Raw genomic sequence first — 14943 nt, 5'->3', positions numbered from 1 at the left:
ATTGTCAGTAGTACTTTGGAATATGTTTCTTACAAAGCCAGATGAAAAGGAAGACTCATATCTTAGTGTTCAGTGAGAAATGTTGGCCTTTGAATACAAGGCATCTGATGGTCATTATGTCAATACTTTTGTCTTATAAGAAATAGTGGGTCCAAACAACTTAAGTGTAAGAAGTATGTCATTAATAACAGAACCAGAATTAGCACTCAGGGATCTGAATTCTAATTTAGTGCTCTTTCCCCTCTACTTAAGACCTGTCTCTATTTTTATTCCTTCCTTAAAAATCTGTCAGATAGTTCTCAAAAATGCAGTAATTTAAGGTGAATGTATGAGATCAATGCTCTGAAAGATGATGGAAGGGAACTCATGCTCAGTTGTGTCCAACTCTTTGCAACCCCATGAACTGCAGTCCACCACTCCTCTGTCCATGGAATTATCCAGGCAAGAATACTGGAGTGGCTTGTCATTTCCTACTTGAGAAAACAAAGATCATGGCATCTGGTCCCATCACGTCATGGGAAATAGATGGGGAAACAGTGGAAACAGTGTCAGACTTTATTTTTGGGGGCTTCAAAATCACTGCAGATCGTGACTGCAGCCATGAAATTAAAAGATGCTTACTCCTTGGAAGGAAAGTTATGACCAACCTAGATAGCATATTGAAAAGCAGAGACATTACTTTGCCAACAAAGGTCTGTCTAGTCAAGGCTATGGTTTTTCCAGTGGTCATGTATGGCTGTGAGAGTTGGACTGTGAAGAAAGCTGAGCGCCAAAGAATTGATGCTTTTGAACTGTGGTGTTGGAGAAAATTTTTGAGAGTCCCTTGGACTGCAAGGAGATCCAACCAGTCCATTCTAAAGGAGATCAGTCCTGGGTGTTCTTTGGAAGGAATGATGCTAAAGCTGAAACTCCAGTACTTTGGCCATCTCATGTGAAGAGTTGACTCATTAGAAAAGACTCTGATGCTGGGAGGGACTGGGGGCAAGAGGAGAAGGGGACGACAGAGGATGAGATGGCTGGATGGCATCACCAACTCGATGGACGTGAGTTTGAATGAACTCCGGGAGATGGTGATGGACAGGGAGGCCTGGCGTGCTGCAGTTCATGGGGTTGCAAAGAGTTGGACACAACTGAGTGACTGAACTGAACTGAACTCCAAGGGATCTTACCAACCCAGGGATCAAACCCACATCTCCTGTGTCTCCTGCAGGGACAGACAGATTCTTTCCCACTGAGCCACCTGGGAAGCCTAAGATTGTGAAAGCTAGATCCTAAAGGGACATGGGCATGGGCTGCCCTGGCACAAAGTTTCCATGAGCTTGCTGGGCAGCTAAGGGAGGACTGAAGAAAGGGCAAATGGGAACACTTGCAGATAAACCATTCTTAAGTGATATGTTGGGGTAGACAATATCCCAGACAATGGCCTCCTTAGGCTGCTCAGTCAGGGTAGTTGGGAAGAGGAGAATGGAGAAGCATTTCCAAAATTTGGGGGGAAGAATTTTTAAGACATGACAACAAAAGTAGCAGTTGTAAAGAAAAAAAATAATAAAAGAACAGAAGTAAAACAGAATGAAAAGACAAAGGGGAAAGCAGACATTTGCATCATAAAAAAATAAGCAGAGAGTTAATATCCCTAGTCAAGCATGTGCTTATTGGCAGTGAAAAGAGATAAACATGTAAATGAAAAAATAATAGTAGACCCAAGGAGGCAAAATAGGGAGAAATAAAATTTTGACAAACATGAAAAATACTTATCCTTACAAATAATTAACATCATCGAGAAGCTATCTTTCTCATATTGAACGACTAAAAACCTAACAAAAAGTAAAAAACACAATTAAAAAACAGGAGAGAGATGAGCAATAGGCTATTGCTTATGCTGGCTAAACTTTAATTTGTATAACTTTTTTGGAAAGTAATTTAATAGTTTATCCCTAATACCTAAAAGTGTCCCTAGTTTTTGACCCAGCAATTCTACCGCTAAGAAAGAATCCTAAGGCAATATTCATTAAGCATGAAAGTTTAAAAATGAAAAAAAAAAAGCTGAGTAGAGCTTGGTTAAATAAATAATCATGGATCACATCTAAGTCTATGCCCCAACCACTGATGCAAAAGAAACCGAAGTTGGTTTTATGAAGACCTACAACACCTTCTAGAATTAACCTTCCCTCCAAAGATGTCATTTTCCTCATAAGGGGTTGGAATGAAAAAGTAGGAAATCAAGAGATTACCAAAATAGCACGCAAGTTTGGCCTTGGAGTGAAAAATGAAGCAAAGACTACAGTTTTGTTAAGAGAATATGCTGGTCATAGCAAACACCATTTTTCCAACAACCCAAGAAATGATTCTACACATGGACATCAGTAGATGTCAATACTGAAATCAAACGGGTTATGTTCTTTGCAGCCAAAGATGGAGAGACTCTATACAGTCAGCAAAAACAAGACTTGGAGCTGACTGGCTCAGATCATGAGGCTTAAATAGAGGAAAGTAGGGAAAACCACTAGGCCATTCAGGTATCACCTAAATCAAATCCCTTATGATTATATAGTGGAGGTGATTAATAGATTCAAGGGATTATATCTAGTAGACAGAATTTCTGAAAAGTTATGGATGGAGGTTCATAATTGTTCAAGAGGGAGTGATCAAAACCATCCCAAAGAAAAAGAAATACAAGAAGAAAAAATGGTTGTCTGAGGAGGGTTTACAAATAGCTGAAGAAAGAAGAGAAGCAAAAGGCAAGGGAGAAAGGGAATGATATATCCAACTGAATGCAGAGTTTCAGAGACTAGTAAGGAGAGATAAGAAGGCCTTTAGTGAACAATGCAAAGAAATAGAGGAAGGACTAGAGATCTCTTCTAGAAAACTGGAGATATCAAGGGAACATTTCATGCAAGGATGGGCATGATAAAGGAAAGAAATGGTAAGAGCCTAACAGAAGCAAAAAAGATTAATAAAAGGTGGCAAAAATACACAGAAGAACTGTACAAAAAAGGTCTTAATGATCCAGATAAACATGATGGTGTGATCACTCACCTAGAACCAAACAGCCTAGAGTGTGAAGCCAAGTGGGCCTTAGGAAGCATTAGGGAACATTTCATGTGAAGATGGGTAAATAAAGGACAGAAATGATATTAGCTTAATAGAAGCAGAAGATATTAAGAGGAAGTGGTAAGAATACACAGAAGAACTATACAAAAAAAAAATCTCAATGACCTGGATAACCACAATGGTGTGATCACTCACCTAGAGCCAGACATCCTGGAGTGTGAAGTCAAGTGGGTCTTAGGAAGCATCACACAAACAGAGCTAGTGGAGGTGATGGAATTACAGCTGAGCTTTTTCAAATCCTGAAAGATGATGCTGTTAAAGTGCTGCATTTAATATGCCAGAAAATTAGGAAAACTCAGCAGTGGCCATAGGACTGGAAAAGATCAGTTTTCATTCCAATCCCAAAGAAAGGCAATGCCAAAGAATGTTCAGACTGTCACACAATTGCCCTCATCTCACATGCTAGCAAAGTAATGCTTGAAATTCTTTAAGCCAGGCTTCAACAGTATATGAGCTGAGAACATGCCTATGTTCAAGCTGGATTTAGAAAAAGCAGAGGAACCAGAGATCAAATTGCCAACATCTGCTGGATCATCGAAAATACAAGAGAATTCCAGAAAAACATCTACTTCTGCTTTATTGACTATGCCAAAGCCAAAGATCACAACAAACGGTGGAAAATTCTTCAAGAGATGGGAATACCAGACCACCTGACCTGCCTCCTGAGAAATCTGTATGCAGGTCAAAAAGCAACAGTTAGAACTGGACATTGGAGAAGACAATGGCAACCCACTCCAGTACTCTTGCCTGGAAAATCCCATGGATGGAGAAGCTTGGTAGGCTGCAGTCCATGGGGTCGCTAGGAGTCGGACACGACTGAGCAACTTCACTTTGACTTTTCACTTTCATGCATTGGAGAAGGAAATGGCAACCCACTCCAGTATTCTTGCCTGGAAAATCCCAAGGACAGAGGAGCCTGGTGGGCTGCCGTCTATGGGGTCGCACAGAGTCGGACACGACTGAAGTGACTTAGCAGTAGCAGAACCGGACATGGAACAACGGACTGTTTACAAATTGGGAAAGGAGTATGTCAAGGATGTATATTGTCACCCTGGTTAGTTAACTTATATGCAGAGTACGAATGATGTACTGGATGAAGCACAAGCTGGAATCAAGATTTCAGGGAGAAATATCAGATACGGAGGTAACACCATCCTTATGGCAGAAAGCGAGGAGGAACTAAAGAGCCCCTTGATGAAAGTGAAAGAGCAGAGTGAAAAAGTTGGCATAAAACTCAACATTCAAAAAACAAAGATCATGGCATCTAGTCCCATCACCTCATGGCAAATAGATGGGGAAACAGTGACAGACTTTATTTTCTGGGACTTCAAAATCATTGCAGATGGTGATTGCAGCCATGAAATTAAAAGACGCTTGCTCCTTGAAAGAAAAGCTATGGCCAACCTGCTGCTAAGCTGCTGCTAAGTCGCTCAGTCGTGTCTGACTCTGTACGACCCCATAGACAGCAGCCCACCAGGCTCCCCTGTCCCTGGGATTCTCCAGGCAAGAACACTGGAGTGGGTTGCCATTTCCTTCTCCAATGCATGAAAGTGAAAAGTGAAAGTGAACTCGCTCAGTCGTGTCCGACTCTTAGCGACCCCATGGACTGCAGCCCACCAGGCTCCTCCATCCATAGGATTTTCCAGGCAAGAGTACTGGAGTGGGGTGCCATGGCCTTCTCCGATGGTTAACCTAGACAGCATATTAAAACCACTACAATATTGTAAAGTAATTAGCCTCCAATTAAAATAAATAAATTAAAAAAATGTGAGAATAAATAAAGGTATGATGTTAAAGTGATTTAGCACAGACATAATATTAATAAAAATAAATAAAAAGCAGAGACATTACTTTGCCTGTAAATGGCGTGCTGCAGTCCATAGGGTCACAAAGAGTTGGACATGACTTAGTGGCTGAATAACAACTAGCTGTATATGCTCAATAAGTGTAAAGTACAGTTTCCTTATGTATAAAATGTGTATTTTATTGGCAGTTTATTGAGAAAGTGTATGTAATGTATATAGTAAGCACTCACTCAATAGATGTTTAATATTATATATTAATAGTTTGTTCTTTAAATTTTTCAAATGTCTTGGGAAAGAATGTTCCAGGTGAATGGAAATATCCTGAGGTGGTGTGCGCTTGGCAGGCTTATTCACAGGCAGAAGGGTGGGTACTAGACCTGCAGTCCAGTACTAGACTGCAGGGGAACAGTGGGAGATGGTGATGATGATGAGTTTGGAGAGGTGACTGGGGCAGATCACATATGGCCTTTTAGACCATGTTAACAACCTGACATTTCCTATTTATTTGTTTACTGTCTATTCTCCCCACAAGGGTTAATCTCTACAAAGCCAAGTATTTTTTTTGTTCACTGCTATACCCATAAGCGTTTAGAACTGCTCTTCTCAATATGGTAGCATAGCCACATGTGACTCTGAGCACCTGAAATGTGGCTGGTACGAACTGTGATGTAAACAACCTCTTTAATAAATATTTGTATGGGCTGCCTATAAATGACATGATAAATCGTGACAAATGATTGATTTATCCATGATAAATCATGGATATATTGAATTAAATAAAATATATTATTAGAATTAGTTTTACTCCTTTCTTTTTGCTTTTAGAAATGTGGTTATTAGAAAATTTAAAATTTTATATGTGACTCACATTATACTGTTAAAAGCACAGACATAAATGGTACACAGCTGCCATTCAGCAACTAATTGTTGAATGAATGAATGAGCACATGTTGTATTGTAGCTTGATTCTGTTTGACATGACCTCTGAATTTTAAATTTGACTCAAAAACTATGGGATTTGTGGTTAGATGAGAACTTGTCTCTGATTAATATTTGTCATAACAGCCACTTTTAGATTCAAGCTTCCTCCCAGCTCTCTCTTACTTGGTTGCTCTGAGAGTTACCTGGCTATGCATGTCTTTGGCCGTAGAATAGATAGCTTAGTAAAGGCAGAAAATTCTGCTGTTGTTGATGTAGACAAAGACTCAGACCTGACAGGAGCAAATGTCAGCTCTACTAGTTTGTGAATTTTAGGTCTAATATAATCTTGGTGGGTTGTCATAAGGATTTAGCCAGCTACTATATTGATACATATTTAATTTATTGAAAAAGTAACAATCCAACATATATGTAAAGGTAATTATGACATATACCTTTCATATTGAAAAACATGTTTGTACAGGATAAAACTCTAAAGTAAAGAGGCTGTGGGGGTTTTTTGCTTGTTTGTTTTGGTTCAAGAAAACTGCACCTTTCTATGTATTTGTTACTGCGGAGGATTATGTTTATATCTGGGCCTTTACCTGTAGGGGGTTCATGGACACCTGTTTTGGCTTGGTACATGTTTATAGAAATCACTTTTTCCTATCTATAGAAATATAGATAAGTAAATTTTTAAAATTTATGGGCGGCCATAGAAAGTGTTTTCTAAGTAGATGACAGACACTGGGGCTGAATCCTACTTCAGGCAGTAGCAAGCAAGTTAAACCATCACTGATTGACTTTTATTAACTCTGATTTGTAAGGCTGATAGGCTCAGACTTGTAGCTGATGGACAGGTTTTTGTCACCCAGCCAAGATAGGAATCCCAGAGAAATGCCAAAGAGAAAAGACAGTGTTGTTCCCCCAAAACCATTGTGCTTTGAACGTTTGCTACTTTGTTTTTTCTATTTTACATACCGGAGCTGAAATGTTTTTACCAATTATTTTGTCATTCTTTATAAAACTTAGTTTAATCAGATGCTGAGTCTGATCTTTGTGCTTTAGGCTATGGCTGTAAATAGCAATGAAGTGGAAATACTATTTGTTTAAGAAGCTAGAATGCATTGGTTTAGTTAAGAGACAGAGTGGAAGAATATGAACACATACCCTATTTCCTCAACTCCTAGTTCCCCCAAAGAGATATCTTAAAAAAATTATTTTTAAAGAATTCTCTTATGGGCTAGTTAGGTATGACTCGAAATCTGCAGATGTAGCTAAAATACGATTTCTTTCTTTCTCTTGCTAGGTTGAATTCTAGGCAGATATATGGATATTGTGCTTGATTGCTCCAATCTACTTTTTCATTCAACCAACATTTGTTGAGCATCTGAAGGATGAACCTTGGCATGGTAGGTGCTTTTGCAAGCCCTGCATTTAAACTTCGCAAAGATGTCACATTCAAGTATTATTATTCCTATTTTCAAATGAACATGCATTCTCTAAGAGGTTCTAAGAAGTTCCACAGCCAGTAAGTAACAGTATTCTATGTTCAGTGATCTTCTTCTTCTTTAGGTGCAGCTAAGTTTTTCTTTTCGTTCCACTCATTATAACCTCTCTGAAATGATCTGATAATCTCATTCCTGTGGAAAACTAAAGATGAGTTAGGCTTAGTAGGTTTCTAATTTCACTTGAGATTTCTTCTTTGATCCATGGGTTATTCAGAAGTCTGTTGTCTAATTTTGAAATATTTGGAGATTTTAGCTATCTTATTGTTACTGAGTTCTAATCAAATACTGTTCTGATCACAGAACACACTCTATCATTTTGATCCTTTACAATTCACTAAGATTTGCTTACTGGATCAGCTACGAACTATCTTGGTGAATGGTCCATTGCACTTGGGAAGAATGTGTGTTCCTCTGTTGTGGGTTATAGTGGTCTATAAAACCATATCAGGCCAAGTTGTTGATATCGTTGTTCAAATTTTCCATATGCTTTCTAATTTTTCTGCTTGTTTTGTTGATTGCCAAGAGAGAGGTATTATATCTACAACAGTGGAGGATCTGTTTCTTTATTTACTCCATTTTTGATTCACATATTTGGGAGGCTTAGTTATTGGGTTCCCAGATATTTAAGATTGTTATGATATCTTGATGAATTGATGTTTCTACCATCATTAAATTTCCTTCTTTATCTGGTAGTAATTTTCTTCTCAAAGTCTTCTTTAGCTGACAAAAATGTACCACGTTAGTTTTTTTAGGCTTAGTGTTTGTATACTATAGATTTTTCATCCTTTCACTTTCAATCTGTCTGTGCCTTAATCTTTTAAGTATATTCTAGTAAACAGCATGTTAGTTAAGCTTTGTTTTTGTTTTTCAGTCTGATAATCTTTGCCTTTTAATTTTAGTAATTAGTCCATTTATATTCAACATAATTATTGACATGTGTGAATTTTGATTTACTCTCTTGATGTTTGCTCTCTTTTTGTCTTATCTGATTTTGTTAATCTATTTCTCCTTTCCTGCTTGCTTTTGGGTGAAATGAGTATATTTTATATTTAGATGTTAGTAGTAGATATTCTCTACTTTTAGGTTATGTCTCTTGGTATTATTTTTTAGTGATTATCGTAGAGATTAAAATATTCATCTTTAACTTTCATAGTCTACATTAAAAAATATTCTATCTCTTTATAATCAGTGCAAGAACCTTAAACTTATATACTTCCAAATACTGGCCATGTCTGCTCATTGTGCTCTTGTTATCATTATATTTTATTTTGACATAGGCTATAAACCCCATAGTGCATTGCTATGATTTTGGCTTTAAAGAGATAATGGGCTTTTTAAAAGTTTTATCTCTCCTGTTTCTCATAAAGACATAGAATTTAAAAATATATTTACTATAAAATATATAATTTTAATATATATTTATATATTATTTAATTATATAAATATACTATATTATATAAATTATTATATAAATAATCATATAAATATATTAAATATGTTAATATTTAATATAATTTTATAAGATTATATATTTTTATATGTAAACTATTTTACATTATATATATGTATATATACACCAGAATAAGTTAAAAATATTTTATATTTATCTATATATGTGACTTTCTAGGTGTTCTTTGTTTCTTCATGCAGAGTGAGTTTTTCCTTTAACATTTCTTGTAGTGCAGGTCAGCTAGGGATGAATTCTTACAGACTGTCTGTCTGAAAATTTCTTTTTTTTCCCTTCATAAAGGATATTTTCACTGGATATAGAATCAAGGCTGACAGTTTTTTCTTTCTGAACTTAAAAATGTCATTCCATTTTCTCCTGTTCTCCATTGTTTCTGATGAACAGTCATACTTCATTCTGATTGTTGTCCGCCGGTGCATAAAGTGTGACTTTTTTCCCCTTCGGGCTGCTTTTGAGATTATATTTAGCTTTCAGCACTTTGACTATGATGCGTAAAAGTGCAGTTTTCTTTGCATTCATCCTGTTTTGGATAAATACAAGAAATGTACTTCTTGGAACTGTGGGTGATAGTTTATCAATTATGCAATATTCTCAATTGTATTATCTCTTCACAAAGTTTTTGCACCATTTTCCCTGTCTTCTTTATATGAAATTCCAATTATGCATACACAGATCATTTGATATTGTTCCACACATTTCAGATACTATATCTTTTAAAAATTTTGTTTCTCTTTATTCTGCAGTTTGAATCATTTCTATGAGTGTGTCTTTTAATTCACTTATATTTTCCTGCTCTGTGTCTTGTCTGTTGATAAGAATGAATGAAAATAATTCTGATAGCCTCTATTGATATTCTTTTTAGTTCTAGAATTTCCACTTGGATCTTTTGTATATGGAAAACTATACAAAATTTTCTGTTTGCTCATCTGTGCCTTTCATGAATAAATATTTTAACATATTTATTATATTTAAAGTCTCTCTCTGGTCATTCCAACATCTGGGCTGTATCTGAGTCTGATTCTTTTGACTGTTTCTTTTCTTAATGATGGGTCCCATTTTCTTATTTCTTTGCATGGCTCAGTTTTTGATTGAATGCTATATATCTGTATAAGATAAATGTAAAGATTGAATAAATATTTGTGCCAAGAGAAGGTTTAGCCCCTTCTGTCATGGAAGTACTGTCAGTATATATTTTTAGTTGAGTAGAGTTGCAGCCATATGTTGTTTAGTTAGATTTAGTTTAGTGAAGTCTTCAAATGATTTGAAGGCCAGTTCAATACACTTCTTTTATCAGAGCTTTGGATTTGAGTTCCTGGAGGATGATCCTTTGTTTTCCTGCATTGCCTGCATTTTTTAGCAGGTCCCACACGTGTACACATGAGATGAGGAAACTGTTTGAGCTCTCTTATTGCTCTTTCTGCCGTAGGAGGCCATTGCTTGCATTCATCATAAGACTCAGAGTTGTTGGAGGCTTTCTCTCATTTCTCCTGTCCTGACTTTATACTTCCCCAGGTTTTGCATGCCTGTGCCTGGCTCTGTTTGTGTGTGTGTGTGTACATGCTTTGCGTGTGTGTATCTGTGTGTGTATCAGAAGGTTAGTCTATACATTGTTGAGAGAAGAGTGGGGAAGTTTCTAGGGTAACTATAGATTTGTCTATTTTTTCCTTTCAGTTCTGTACGTTGTGCTTCACATATTTTGGCAGTGTTATCTGATTCCTATATTTTAGAATTGCTGTATCTTCTTGGTGAATTGACTCATTATTATGCAATATATTTGTATACTTTATCTGATATTAATATAGCCACACTGGCTTTCTTTTGATTAATATTTGTATGACATATCTTTTTTCATCCCTAGACTTTCAGCCTGCCTATATAGGCAGACTTTCAGCCTGCCCTTCAACTATATTGTAGTCGAAGTGCATCTCTTGTACACAGTATATAGTTGAGTAATTTTTATAACACATTATGCTAGTCTCTGTCTTTTAATTATCATGCTGCTGCTGCTAAGTCACGTCAGTCATGTGTGACTCTTTATGACCCAATGGACTGTAGCCTACCAGGCTCCTCTGTTCATGGGATTCTCCAGGCAAGAATACTGGAGTGGGTTATCATTTGGTTCACATGTATTTAATTTAATTTTTGATATGCTAGATCTTAAGTCAAACTTTTTTTTTTCTGGCTTTAGTTTGTTACTTTTTTTTTTCCCTTGCCTTTCTGTGGGTCACGTAAATATTTTTTAGAATTTCTTTTTGATTTATCTGGAGTACTTTAAGAATGTCTCTTTGTATAGCTCTTTTAGCGGTTGTTCTAGGTATTATATTGTATATACATCACTCATCATAGTCTACTTGTGTCAACATTTTACCATTTGAGTAACATGTAGAAACTTACGTCCCTTTTTGCTCTTTATTCTCTTTTATTAGTAATATATTTACCATAAATATTTTCTATAATACATACATTTAGAACTATGTCAGATATGATAATAATTTTTTACTTCAATCATCAAGCATAATTTAGACTTTACCTCAGGAGAAGGATAGTACATTGTATTTATCTCTATATTTACTCTTCCCATTGTTCTTTCTTCCTTTTTTTGATGTTTCATGATTCCCTCTTTTATCATGTCCTTTCTCTTTAGAAACTTTTCTTTAGCCATTCTTTTAAGGTAATGTACCGATGACAAATTCTCTTAGTTTTCTTTTGTCTGAGAATGTTTTTATTCCTCTTTAATCTTGAAAGATAAATTTTTATCCAAATGGAATTATGGACTGAGACTTTATCTAAAAGATAATTTTTAATCCAAATAGAATTATTGATTGACAATTCTTTTTTTTTTTTTTTCCATAAATGTCATGCTAATTCCTTACAGCTTCCATAGCTTCCGATGAGAAATCTGCTACTGTTAAAATCATTTTGCCCTATAGGTAAAATGTTGTTTTTCTCTTGATGCTCTCAAGACATTTTTTTGTTTTTAGTTTTGAAATGTTTAACCACAATGCGTCTTGACATGTGTTGCTTTGGTTATCTCCTGTTTGGAGTTTGCTCACCTTTGTGAATCTGTAGGTTTATGTCTCTTGCAAAATTTGGGAAGCTTTCAGCCATTATTTCTTTAAATATTTTCCAGCCTGCTCTCTTTATGCTCTTTCTTACATTCTAATGGCAAAACTGTTAGATCTTTTATGACAATCCCACAGATCACTGAGTCTCAGTTAACTTTCTTTAGTCTCTTTTCTCTCTATTGTTCAGATTGGGTAGTATCTACTATTCTACCTTAAAGTTTACTGATTGTTTCCTCTGTCCCTTCTGTTATTCTGGTAAGCCCATCCACTGAGTTTTTAATTTTAGTTTTTCTGTTTTTTAGTTTTAACTTTTTCATTTGGCTCATATTATATTTTACATTCTTTGCTGAAAGTGTCTATTTCTTTGCTGAGACTTTCTCCTTTTCAGTTGTTTCACATGTGTTTATGGTTGTTTACTGAAGCATTTATATGATCGCTGATTTAAATGTCTTTGTCAGATAATTTTAGTATTTCTGTTATCTCTATACTTGCAACTATTGATTATCTTTTTTATTCAAGTTGATTTTTTTCTGGTGCTTAGTAACTGATTTTTAAACCTTTTTAAAACCTGGATATTTTGGATATTATGTTATAGCACTGTGAAATTGACTTACACCTTCTGGTTTAGCTGGCTTCTTCAATTACCACTATGACATAGGAGATGGAAGCTATTGCCCCACTACTGGCAAATGGGAATAGAAGTCCATGTTCCTCACTCAGCCTCTGTTGACACACATGTTGGGAAGGGGCTCCTCATTATTGCTGGCTAGGAGAGAGGTTTCCAGCTCCTCACTAGCCCTCCACTGATACTGCTGGGAAATGGTCTTGTTACAACTGTTCCGTGGTAACAGTTCTTATTCTTCATTAGACTTCCTCTGGCTCTACTTCAGAAGGATGGCAATAAGCACTTCTTTACTGCTGAATGGAAGTGATTGTAGGTTCTGGGTGTCCAAATGGTATCCATTTGAAGGATCTCATATGGAGGAGAAGGGGGCGACTGAGGATGAGATGTTGGATAACATCACCAACTCACTGGACATGAGTTTGCACAAACTCTGGAAGATAGTGAAGGACAGGGAAGCCTGGCATGCTGCAGTCCATGGGATCACAAAGAGCTGGACATGACTTAGTGACTGAACAACAACAACATGTTTGTTCAGTGGAGATAAAAGACTGACTCTCTGCATGATCTTCTCAGATACCATCCTGGCAGGTGTTGGTAGCCTGGCAGAGTAGAAATCTAGGTTGCCCACTCAGTCTTTGCCAGTGTGGTTAGGAGTGAGGCCATAGTTTTTTCCAGTAGTGTTTGGCAAGAGTAAAACATTTGTCAAACTTTTCTATCTTACTAGACTGCCCCATTCCTGGTCTTCTTGCTGGAGAGAGCAGGCTTTGTTAGAAATTTTTTGTTTGTTAGCTTGGACCAGTTGACATTTTCAGCTTTCCAGTTTTTTAGCTCCTAGAATGAGACATATAAGGCGAAAGAACTCAGGTAATTAATTAATGTGCTGTTTTTTGGGTCTTACATCCCATGCCAGTTTGTTGTCATTGTTGTCTTCTTCTTCTTCAATATGTCGTCTAAAGGTTTTAGTTGAAGGCAACCGGAAAAATAGGGGAAATGATCTCTATTCCATCCTTTTGTAAATAGAAATCTCTCTGATGACTTTAAAGATATTTTTTAAAAATGTTGTGATAAGTTTGTACCTGGCTTGTCCTTGCCTTAATATCCTCCTGTTTCTAAAAATATTTGTATTTTTGTAGTGAATGAGAACTTATACCAAAAGCAAAAGAAGTTGGTTATGCTATCATTTTATTTGCAAGTCCTTTCTGAGACTTAACAAATGTCACAAAGATTGTGTTGAAATCTCATATACATTGATTTATTTATTTTTAAGGCAGACAGTATTTTGGAAATGAATGAGTGACAGCAACACACTTGTGTCAATCTTTCTAACCCCTGCTAAAATACAGAAATTTTATATATTAGAAACTGAGAAAGGTTTATAATAGTTTTTACACTTTCCCTGTACTGTGTCTTTTGTGTAGCATAAAGTTTCAGGTAGTGATAAGATTGGAGCAGAAAAAAATTCTCCTCTGTTTCATAAAACATAGGCATGTGAGGCCATATGAAGCCAGAGGACAGGCCTGGAGGACTGAGGGGAAACTCCAGGAAATCTCTGCAGTTTGTTTATACCAACCGTGTGCTGTGCTGTGCTTAGTGACTGCTCAGTCATGTCAGACTCTTTGTGACCCCATAGACTGCAGCCCACCAAGCTCCTCTGTCCATGGAATTCTCCAGGGAAGAATACTGGAGTGGGTTGCCATTCCCTTCTCTTCCCAACCCAGGGTTTGAACCTAGATTTCCTGCAATGCAGGTAGATTCTTTACCATCTGAGACACCAGGGAAGCAAGTGACACTGGAAATTAAAAACCCAATACCATTTACATTAGATATAATGTAATTAAAATAAATTTAAGAAAACACGTGTAAGATCTATATGAGAGAAACTATAAAACTCTGATGAAAGCAACCAAAGAACTAAGAAATAGACATTTCATGTTCATGGACAGAAAAACTCAATATTGTCCAAAAATCGGTTCTTCCAAACTCGATGTGTAGATTCAATGCAATTCCAATCAAAATCAGCAAGTTATTTTGTGGATATCAACAAACTGATTCTAAAGTTTATACTGAGAGTCAAAAGACCCAGAATAGCCAAAAATATTGAAGATGAACAAAGTCAGAAAACTGACACTACTTAACTTCAATACTTGCTATAATCCTACAGTAATCAAGAGAATATGGCGGTAATGAAGAAAAACTAGACAAATCAGTAGAACAGAATAGAAAACCCAGAAATAGACTCACATAATATAGTCAACTAATCTTTGACAAGAGTGAAGGCAATACAATGGAGCAAAGACAGTCTTTTCAACAAATGGTTCTGGAACAACTATATGTACACATGCAAAAAAAGAATCTAAATACAGATTTTACACCCTTCAGAAAATTAACTCAAAATTGTTTATAGACCTAAAAGTAAAATGCAAAACTATAAAGCTCCTAG

The 14943-nt window shown here is 36.3% G+C and overlaps 1 long non-coding RNA gene across 7 annotated transcripts in view; it reads left to right on the top strand.

Moving 5' to 3' along the window:
- Nucleotides 1–14943, top strand: part of LOC129621184 (uncharacterized) — a 226551-nt gene that overhangs the window by 142764 nt on the left and 68844 nt on the right. For all 7 annotated transcript variants that reach the window (XR_008699084.1, XR_008699082.1, XR_008699079.1 and 4 more), the window contains one exon: nucleotides 7144–7246. This is a non-coding gene — a long non-coding RNA (uncharacterized LOC129621184). The remainder of the gene's footprint in view (nucleotides 1–7143; nucleotides 7247–14943) is intronic.

The sequence above is a fragment of the Bubalus kerabau genome, chromosome 10 (assembly GCF_029407905.1).
Source record: "Bubalus kerabau isolate K-KA32 ecotype Philippines breed swamp buffalo chromosome 10, PCC_UOA_SB_1v2, whole genome shotgun sequence".
In the NCBI taxonomy this organism is placed as follows: Eukaryota; Metazoa; Chordata; class Mammalia; order Artiodactyla; family Bovidae; genus Bubalus; species Bubalus kerabau.
Note: the sequence above shows the minus strand (reverse complement) of the source record. Positions and strands in the feature narration are given on the sequence as shown.